This window comes from Equus asinus, chromosome 1 (assembly GCF_041296235.1).
Source record: "Equus asinus isolate D_3611 breed Donkey chromosome 1, EquAss-T2T_v2, whole genome shotgun sequence".
NCBI lineage: Eukaryota > Metazoa > Chordata > Mammalia > Perissodactyla > Equidae > Equus > Equus asinus.
The window spans coordinates 171,599,224-171,610,000 of NC_091790.1; the positions used below are offsets into that span (position 1 = coordinate 171,599,224).

At 36.7% G+C, this 10,777-nt stretch overlaps 1 protein-coding gene across 24 annotated transcripts in view; it reads left to right on the forward strand.

The window, feature by feature from the left end:
• FOXP2 (forkhead box P2) overlaps positions 1-10,777 on the forward strand; it is a 522,105-nt gene that overhangs the window by 444,740 nt on the left and 66,588 nt on the right. The window lies entirely within an intron of this gene.

Sequence of the window (10,777 nt, forward strand, 5' to 3'; positions counted from 1 at the left end):
GACTTGGCCATGTTAGCATTGCTGGTAAAACGAGTCATTCATCAACCTGGCTGAGTCTAGAGCCTACGTTTCTGATACCTGTACTATGAAGATGTCAGAGATGAGGGGAGTGAGGATTCTACCTTCATCCAGCAGAGCTACACTAGATGGAAGCCTGCTGAAAATTGGGCTAGTGTCTATAATTGGGCTAGTGTCTTTTTATCTTATAAAATCACAGATGCAGACCCAAGAAGAAGGTTCAGTCTTAACCATGTGGATAGAGACTCTGGTAAACTATAAGCCACCAAACCTGTCTGTTGGCAAATGCAAGGCTAGATATATTATGACTTAAGGAGAAGATGGAAAAATGTAGAACAAGAGAGAAGAAATTCTTTCTACTAACTCAGGGGAAGAGTGCATTCAAAGAACACTTGACCACATCATGGAGAAGAAAAGAAATGTGAAAATGGCATCTTTGAAAGGGTTCAGGAAAACACAGACTTTATAAGACGGAGAGAACTATAACTATAGAACATCAAAACAGGTTAAGATGAGAAGGAAATGGTTTAAGTTCGAAGAGACTGAGGTAAAAATATGATGGAATAAAGATTGCAGAGAAATTAAAATGCAATATCAGAATTAAATTTTACTTTGGAGAAACGGTCGTTAAAAGCAGTGCTGACATTGCAAGTCACATCCCTAATATGGAGGAAAAATGTTTATTCCCCACAATATAAAGGAAATATACAGAGGTTGTAAAATGTGAGACGATAATAGATAGGGCAGAGAATGGAGGTCAAACCTAAAATTAATGGGATTTCTTGAATACAAACGTTTCTTGAATGGGAGGAGATCAGAACATTTGAAATAGAAACAGTAATCTAACATAAAATCCAAGAAATTATTCTTAAAAACAAATGGATAAAAGAAATGAGGATAGGGAAAGAAGGGAAAAGGGAGAGAAATTTATACCTTGAGATTGGCAAATTTCTTGTAATATAAGCACAAAGGAAATACTTTTGTAATTATTCAGATTGGGGGAAAAGTTTTCCTACAAATCGAGTGAATAAAATGAACTTTCAGGGGTTTTTTTCCTTCAGTAATACCAAATGCCTGAAGACACTAGGGCCATATCCATAGAGAATTGAAGAAAAAAGTCTGTGAATCAAAAATTTTATGCTTAGTGTATTACTTTCATAGCGCTGCCTGACAAGTTTGCATGAACTTAGCAAATTAAAACAATATACATTTATTATCTCACAGTTTCTGTGGGCCGGGTCTCTGGGCATAGATCAACTGGATCTTCTGCTGTGGATCGTGTTGTGCATCTGTTACCTACGGAGTGATTTATGGACTGAAGATGTAGCAGTGAAGTTCATATTTTATACAGTTATTCACCGTTAATATACTGTGGTATCTAAATCTGAACTGTGTTGTTGGGGGGCTTATTTAACCAAACCATTGCAACTGAAATTCTTTTATATCCAAACCATACAAAGCCAAGACTGTCTGTATCTACAAAAGGAATGACAAAAAATTCACCAACTCTTGATGGTCGTGAAGATAATGGAATCATAAGTGATTTTTCTTTTATACTTTAATACTTAAATTTCAGCATTGAGCATACATTACATATGTGATCTTAAAAGAAACATTTTTTAAAGACAGGTTAATTTTGTGAGCTTTTCCTACATTTATCTTTGGTACAACTTACTCAATAAACATTTATTGAGACTTACTGTATACCAGCAACATGCTAGGAGCGTTGTATACCTAAGTGAATAAGGCATATTTTATATCATTAATGAGCTTACTGTGTAAGGGGAGAGACAAATATTTAAACAGATGAATTTAAAAATGGTATAGTAGGTATCTTTACATACTACAGCACAGAGAATATAAGAATAACTGTAAAAATCAGAGATTTCCCAATGTGAACTGATTCATTGAAAATGAAAGATATCCAATAACTCTTAGCGTTTTTTGTTTCTTTTTCTACTGTTATTCCTATTTCAATGCTGAAGTTTCTGTGAAGAGAAGAAATTTGAGATAAAATATGTAAAATTCTGTGGTTAAAGCATAAGAAATATGTCACCTGTTATCTTTGGACGTCTATAGTGAGTTTTTCAAGAATAATCGAAAAACCAGTGGAGTTATCTTGTTCTATGATGCTTCTTTATGAATATGCCAAAAGAAACACTATGTAAACTCTGTTTGCATTATTGGGAACATATGAAATGAAATTTGTTCTGATTCTTTTTTTTTTCTCCTGATTTAGAAAGAGGGATTTTTACTGAGCCACCCAGGGAAACAGTTTTAAAATTTTTAATCAAATTCTGACTGTACTTATTTTCAGTTTAGTACGTAAGGGGCTAGTATGTTGAAAAGACCATGGGGAAATCACTGTGTTATATTTTTGATGCCCTCAAAAGCATCTCTAAAGGATTTTCTTATTTCCTAATCACCACATCCTACAAGACGGCTCAGAGGAAACATATAGCTGATATGTGGAGAAACATTCCTTCATTAATTTGTTCTTCAAAATATTTTTCGGTTGTGTCTATTTTGTGCTAAATACCACTAAGCCCAGAGTATACTGCATTAAACATGATGGTCTAGCCTTCCTTATAAAGCTTAGGGAAAAAGAACATAAAGCAGGACCCATTTATAGCTACAGCTACCTAGATCCATTTTGAATACTTTTTCATTGCTTAAAAGGCCTCCAGGAAGTTTTCTCTCCATGCATCCACCCTATCCAACTTCAACCTGGTACTTAGTAATAATGGCAGTTCCTTTTTGTTCTTTCCAAAGGAAAACATCTTTACTGACAGCACCTCGGTAGTAACGAAACCATGACAATTACATCCTTAGAGATTTTGATCCAACGTAATAATAATAGCTACCACATGGTCTCAATGTGAACAAATAATGTTGTCTTCATGGGTAAAGGTGTATAGATAAAAGATGATTAAGAAAATGGTAGAGGGAGGGAGTGGGACAGAGTGAGGTAGGTCGGGGGGTGAGGAGTGAAAAGGAATGGGGTTGAGAATAAAAGAATGAAAAGCAATTTAGATTCATTCGGAAAACCTTTTTCAAAGCTGCTTTTTAGGAACCGTATAAAAGTTAATTATATGAAAAAAACACTATAGCAGAGAATTTAAATGTGCCTAGAGATAAGGCTGGATGTAGTTCATACGAGCATGTTTCTTTCCTCTTAGTTTCATGGGGCAAGATGGAAAGAGGAACGTTGGCCTCTTAGGAACTGAGAGTTTCATTTCCTGGATTTGATCTGGAGGATCCTGAGACTGGAGGGGAAGAAATCTAGAACCTTCACTTCCCTAACGGGAAGAATAACTAGTATTCTTAACCTTCACACGTTGACTGTTCTACATCTGCTGCTGTAGATGCGTGTCTAGGATCCAGACGTTATGGATAGAAAACTTCAGGGGCTCAGAAGCTTTGTGAAGTACATGTTGGCAAAATAATTGTCTTCTCTCAGGGAGTGAACGAGTGAATAATGAGGTTCAGCAAAGGTTTGGATAAGTCCCTAATTCATAGATTCAGAAAGAGTGTTCAAGAGAAGGTTAAGAATGTTCAAGATGCAATCCTGGTCTTTTGAGGGAAATGTGATGGAACGTCAGGAAACCTGACTCTAAGAGAGTAGCACTGTTAAGTGACAGAATACAGGGCTTGATACATGCTTTGGCATTCTTTTATATTTCTATAACCAAAGGATTAGTAATTGTCTACCACTTCCAGGTTTTGTCAATTGTATAAGATAATAGCATTTATCAAGCCTTTGATATCCACAGATGAAAAGTGCCTTACGGATGTAAATTATATTCCCATGGTGTTCCTGAAGAGTTCTGACACATTTTATCTAATTTTCCTCTCACCTGTTTATTTAAAATCAGAATTCTTGCTTATTAATACTGTTTTGCAACATTTTTCTATATATTCCACTGGAAAACCTCACTAGCCTGACAAAATCTTTTAGACATTACCATGGCACTAGAGTCACAGCTAAGTTACTCTGTATTATTGTCAGTGGCTTTTCTCAGAGGACTTTTTAATAAAAATTTAAAACTGGTAGGAAATATTTATCATTGTGTATTTTGCATTTAATTGACTGAGGCATTATTTTTGGAAAATATTTCTTTTAAAAACCTGTAAATTATTTGTAATCTTAATGTGCCCTATAACTGCATTTTGGTTTTATTGTTTTTTGATGAAGATTAGCCCTGAGCTAACATCTGCCACCTATCCTCCTCTTTTTGCTGAGGAAGATTGGCCCTGAACTAACATCCCTGTCCGTCTTCCTCTACTTTATATGTGGGATGCCCGCCACAGCATGGCTTGACAAGTAATGCCATGTGCACACCCGGGATCCGAACTGGCAAACCCTGGGCCACTAAAGTGGAAGATGCGAACTTAACTGCTGCACCACCAGGCTGGTCCCCCTATAACTGCATTTTTAAAATTTTTTAATTTATTTTTTGAATTAATATATTTACATAGTTTAGAATTCAAAAGGTATAAAAAGCAAAAACTGTTTCTCTCCCATAGACAGTTCCTTTCCCCAGAGACAACCAATATTAATCAGTTTCTTGGATATCCTTTTCGAGATACTCTGTACACATTCAAGCAATGTCTATATTTTACACAAATGGTAGGAGCATTCTGTGTATGGAGTTTTGCACCTTGCTTTTTGTGCTAAGAAATCTATTTTGGAAATCATTTCTTTAGCAACCCTTAAAGAGCTTCCTCATTCATTTCAGTGACTGGGTAGTGTTCCACTGATGGATGTCATTTATTCAGTCTCCTATTGATTGTCACATGGAATGTTTGTAATTTATTATTGCTAAAAAGTAGATCAATGAGGGCCTGGCCTGGTGGCTCAGCGGTTAAGTTCACACGTTCTACTTCAGCGGCTCAGGGTTCACTGGTTTGGATCCCGGGTGTGGACATGGCACCACATGGCAAGCCGGGCTGTGGCAGGCACCCCACATATAAAGTAGAGGAAGATGAGCATGGATGTTAGCTCAGGGCCAGTCTTCCTCAGCAAAAAGAGGAGACTTGGTGGCAGATGTTAGCTAGGGGCTAATTTTCCTCAAAAAAAAAAAACGCATCAATGAATAGTTTTGAACATATGTCATTTCACATATGCACAAATATAACTGAGGATAAGTTTTTAGAATTGGAATTCCTAGGGCAAAGAATATGTTTATTTGCAATTTTGATAGATATTACCCAAATAATATAGATCTATATATCTATAGATCTGTTGCCATTTTGTATTTTCTTAAGCTAGTGTCTGCTTTCTATGACTTCACCAACAGTGTTAATTCACAGTCTGATCTTTCCCAACCTGATAAGCTTCTCAGAATATCTTCAGATTTTTTGCTTTCTTTTATTGAATTATGTTGAATATATTTTTCATATGTAAAAGAGGCATTTTCTGAAAACTGTTTACTACTTTGCCCATTTTTTCTATTTGGTTATTAGTCTTTTTCTTGTTGACCTATAGGAGCTTTTCACATATTAGGGAAATTCTGAGGCCGTTATCATTCCTAGTTTATCATTTACCTTTAACTTTGACTTTGGTTTTTGCTATGAAGTTTTTTTTAAATGCAGTTGAATTTATTGGTAGTTTCTTTTATGGCTTCTGACTTTCGTGCCATTGTTAGTGGACCTTTCCTCCTCCATGACTATGAAACAATTATTCCATGTATTTTGTTTAGAATTTCTATTTATTTTTTATTTTTTACATTTAAATATTTTCTCTATTAGAATTATCCTCATGTGAGGTGTGAGGTGGCAAGAGTTTTTATGTACAAACACAGCATTCAATCAGAAGACATAATGAGGGAAACATCATCATCACCAACATGCTTAAGTAATAAATGGAGGAATGTCTACCTTCCTATTGCTTTCTTTTTCCAGCTTTATTGAGGTAAAATAGACAAATAAAATTGTAAGATATTTAAAGTGTACAAAATGATGATTTGATATGCATTTTGAAAGGAAAACCCTCATGGACTTAGTTGACACATCCATCACCTTGCATATTTAACTCTTTCTTTTTTTTTTTTTTTTGGTGAGAACATTTAAGTTCTACTCTCTTGGCAAATTTCCTTGTGTTGTGCAATACAGTTTGCCAACTGTAGTCACCATGTTACACATTAGATCCTCAGACTTTATTCATCTTATAACTGAAAGTTTGCACCCTTTTACCAACCTCTCCCTATTTCCCCTGCCCCACCTCCCAGCCCCTAGTAATCAGTTTTCTACTCTTTCTCTGAGTTCAACTTTTTTTTTAAGATTCCACTTGTGAGTGATATGATGCAGTATTTGTCTGTCTCTGTCTGGCTTACTTCACTTAGCATAATACCCTCCAGGTTCATCCATGTTGTCACAAATGACAGGATTTTTTTCTTTTTTAAGGCTGAATAATGTTCCATGTTTTATATATACCACACTTTTTTATCCATTCATCCATTGACAGACACTTAGATTGTTTGTGTACCTTGGCTATTGTGAATGATGATGCAGTGCACGTAGGAATATAGGTATCTCTTTGAGATGATGATTTTGTTTCCTTTGGATATATGCCCAGAAGTGAGATTGCTGGATCATATGGTAGTTCTATTTTTAATTTCTTGAGGAGCCTCCATACTGTTTCCCATAGTGGTTGTACCAGTTTACATTCCCACCAATAGTATACAAGGGTTCCCTTTTCTCTACATCCTCTCTAGAATTTATCTCTTGTCTTTTTGATAATAGACATCCTAACAGGTGTGAGGTGATATCTCATTGTGGTTTTGATTTGCAATTCGCTAATGATTAGTGATCTTGAGCACCTTCTCATGACCTGTCGGCTATTTTTATCTCTTCTTTGGAAAAATGACTATTCAGACCATTTGCCCATTTTTGAATTGGGTTATTTGTTTTTTGCTATTGAGTCATATGAGTTCCTTGTATATTTTGGATTTTAATCATTTATCAGATATGTGGTTTGCAAATATTTTTTCCCATGCCATAGGCTGCCTTTTCATTGTGTTGATGGACTGCTTATTGTTTTGGCTGTCATCTCCTTCTACCTACTAAAGGACTTTGCTCTGTGTTTTTCTCACGTTGCTGCAACACTTCCCTCACTGCTAGTTTATTTATCTCAACAGAGAAACATGCCTCGGATCTTCTCTTTAAAAAATTAAGACTCCTTGGGGCCAGCCCCAGTGGCCTACTTGTTCAATTTGGCACGCTTCACTTTGGCAGCCTGGGTTTGGTTCCCAGGCGCAGACATACTCTACTTGTCTGTCAGTGTTCATGCTGTGGCAGCGGCTCACATACAAAAAGGGGAAGATTGGCAACAGATGTTAGCCCAGGGCAAATCTTCCTCAGCAAAAAGACGACGACTGACAATAGATGTTAGCTCAGGGCAAATCTTCCTCAGAAAAAAAAAAAAAAGTAAGACTCCCTGGAATCCACAGTCTTCCAGTTTGGCAACTCTATCACTGATTCTCATCATAACCTACTTAATTACACTCATACATTGTTTAATGACAGGGATATGTTCTGAGAAATGCATCCTTACATGATTTTGTCATTGTGCAAGGATCATAGAGTGTACTTACACAAACCTAGATGGCCTGCTACACACCTAAGCCATATGGTACTAATCTTATGGGACCACCGTGGTATATAAGGTCTGTCCTTGACCAAAATGTCCTTATGCAGCATATGACTGTAAAGAATGGTCTACTATCTCCACTCTATTACTGCCCATTTACTCCTTGTTGTTCTACAATCTGACTTCTGACCCAACTCTCCCCTGAGATTGTTTTAGCCCATTTCAGTTACTCTTCCATATTGATCAAGACACAGAGCATTATCTTATCATTATCTTAACCCCTTTGCTTCATCTCACTTTATTGATCATGATTTCTTTCTTAAAACACTCTTTTCTTGGATTTTATGATACCATTCTGCTGGTTTCCCACTAGACTTCTCAGCTGGGCCTTCTCAGGATCTCTCCCAGGCTCTGATTCCTCTCTGTGCCCTCAAAAAACCGTGCTCCTCTGTTGTTTGCTTTCCCTTTTAGATCACTTTCTATGATTGCCATTTAATTAATTGGTTGCATAATTAGTGATTCGCTGCCTATCTCTTCTATTAGGATGTAAACAGAGGCTGTATTGGGCCCTTGCTGAGCTCTTCAGCCTCATCTCCACCTCATTTCCCTTGCTCCAGGTCAGCTTCTGGTCAAGTTCAAGTTTGTATGTGTTTTTTCTCCCTTAGTTTGAACCCTCTTGGGTCCTGTCAATATGTTGCTCCTTCTCTTCCTTCAGGTCATAGAGAGACCTTCTTTAACCATGCTGTGTAAGATGATCTTCCTTACTAGTCCTTGTTTAACACTTTTTATATTTCCTTTTAGAACATATCAGTTTGTAATTATTTTACTTATTTCACCAGTTTACTGATTTAATTTCTCCCTTCTCCACTAGAATATAAACTTTACAAGCAGAGGAATCTTTATGTCTTGTTCCTATATTATCCTTAGCACCTAGTATGTGTCTGGCATACAGTAGGTGATTAATAAACATTTGTTGATGGCAGGAAAAGAGGAAGACAGGAAGGGAGAAAAGAAGAAAGGAAAGGAGAGGGAAGAAGCAAGGAAGAAGGTCCATTCTACTGGTTCACTATTATTTCCTCAACACCTAGCACAGTGACTTAAGTATTCAATAAATATTTGTTTGGGAAATTAACTCCCCGGAATTCTGTCCTCAGCCCTCTGCTCTACTCAGTCTACACACCTCATACAGATTCATGGGTAACTTCACCTATGCTATTATATGTTAGTAACTCCAAAATCTAAATCTGAGGCCACTACCTTCTGTTTCACGGACCAGCTGTATAACAGCCTAGTGGGCATTCTTACTTAGAGATGTCACAGGTCCCTTAAACTCAGCATTTCCAACACTGAACTTGTTACCTTCCTACTCAAAACCAGTCCTCTTCCTGTATTCTTTACCCTTAATAAATGAGACCATCGGCTGCTCAGATACCTTTGAGTCGTCTAGATTCCTCCTTTGCTTCCGTTTTCTAGAATGTAAGAATGTAATCAATCAAGTCCGGTATGTTAAAATTCCTTATCATCTCTCAACTCCTCCCTTCCTCTCTATCCCACTCAAGTAATCTCAGATGTCCACAGCAACCTTCTAACTGGCGTTCTTAGCATGGATATTCCTAAAATTCAAATCTGGTCATATCACTTTTTCTTAAATCCTTCAGGATCTCCATGTTTCCCTACCTCTGCTCAAGCAATGCTTGTAGAAGTATTTAACTTCTAAATTTGGTAGACACGGCCCTCTCACAATCTGGCTGCTACTACTTGTGCTGTGTGTATCCCATACCCCAGTAATAAGGGATTATTTTGCTGCTGCTGTTAACTCATTCCTCACTTCTGCCTAAAATAGCTTTTTAACATCCTTAATTCCTACTCATTCATTAAAACTCAACTTAAGGACTACCTCCTCTTGAAAGCCCTTCCTCATTAAGCCATGCTAATATCTGTCCTGTTTCTTCTGTACATTCTTCTATCATGATCCTTGCCACACTGAACTCTAACTGTACATTTTCTTACCTTCTCTCCACCAACAGAAGTTAGCAGACTTTGGTTGGGCGAATGAATAGCTACAGGAGGGTTTATTCTTCGAGAAGTTATAGAACAAGTTGAAACTGTAATTAGAATCTAGAGCCAGAGTTGGAGGAAGATAAAACCTAGATACCAAAACACTGGATTACTAGTACAGGCAGAACCAGAAACAGGGAATGGAGCCTAAGACATCAGGAATCTTGTGAGCAAGAGTTAGAACCCAAATGTTTAGAAGCCAAATAATAGGTACCAGTAGAGCTTGCTGCAAGATAGCCCTTACTGGGCTTAGGCTACTGTGACACTGGGCTGGGATTTGACAAAGATGTGCTTCCTCAGACAAAGTTTACCTGCTGCACAACAAACAAAAAGCAAGCTTGGCATATATTTTATACCAGAATATTCCTTTTGAATAAATAGTAGAGTGCATAAAGGTACTCAAAGAACACTATTAACAGATACTATGTATCACTTTGTTTTATTTTTTTACTTTCTGATGTAAACCCATTAGGATTCAGTGTAGATTATGAGATCTCCAAATTTTTAATGCTTTTAGATCTTAAGTCTGAGTAGAGACTACAGGTAGTATAGCCTCTCTTAGCATTTCAATTGTATAAACTGAGACAATGTATTATATATAATTAAGTTTCTTGAATATGAAGTTCATCTGGGTAAAGAAGGAAGGAAGGAAGGAAGGGAGGAAGATAATTTGAGTGGTTACTCTGTGTTATGTGTTTATATGCATTATCACAATTAATCCTCAGAATAAACAAGTGAAGTGGATATTCTTACCTTTATTTTACTGGTAGAGGAATACTGTCTCAGAGAAATTAAATAGATTGACCAAAGTGACAAAGTAAACAAGTGAGAGAACCAATATTCAACCTGAATTTTTCTGGTTTCAAAGTCTGACACTTCAACCATGCTTTTTGTTGCTATCTACATCTTCATTAGTAGTTTTTATCATCACTCATAAGAAGAAATATTTGTATTTGCATTATCTGATTGATCCTCTGGTGTGGTATAATTGTATGAAAGAAATGGCCACTTGTGAAATGAAACTGTGAATACTAGTTGCATTATCTTCACTAATCACTAAATAGCTATCTGTGTGAAACCAAACTAGGGTCATATTTTCAATCAATAGGC